General features: G+C 55.4%; 1 protein-coding gene across 1 annotated transcript in view; it reads left to right on the forward strand.

Moving 5' to 3' along the window:
- EMH_0021190 (uncharacterized protein) overlaps positions 1 to 325 on the forward strand; it is a gene marked incomplete at both ends in the record, with an annotated part of 4,113 nt that overhangs the window by 3,031 nt on the left and 757 nt on the right. The window lies entirely within an intron of this gene.

The raw sequence follows: 325 nt of genomic DNA on the forward strand, positions 1-325 counted from the left end.
GAGAGAAGCAGAGAGATGTCGGTGCGGTTGGTGCTGAGGCAGCTCTTCCCCAAGCGGCCGTGGTACGATGAGGGTTTAGGGTTTAGGGTTTAGGGTTTAGGGTTTAGGGTTTGTGGTGGTTGCTTGCGAGCAGAATTTAGGGTTGCTGCTGTTGCAGTCTCAGTTGCTGCGTTTGCTGCAGCAGCAGAAGCTGCTGCTGCTGCTGCTGAGCCTCTTGTGCTGCTGGTATCCTAGAGCTATTGCTTTTACTGCTGCTGCTGCTGCTGCTGCTGCTGTTGCTGCTGCTGCTGTTAGGCTCGACGTGGTCTGCAACTCCTCCTGTCTG

This window comes from Eimeria mitis, genomic scaffold, assembly GCF_000499745.2.
Source record: "Eimeria mitis Houghton genomic scaffold, Emh_scaff741, whole genome shotgun sequence".
In the NCBI taxonomy this organism is placed as follows: domain Eukaryota; phylum Apicomplexa; class Conoidasida; order Eucoccidiorida; family Eimeriidae; genus Eimeria; species Eimeria mitis.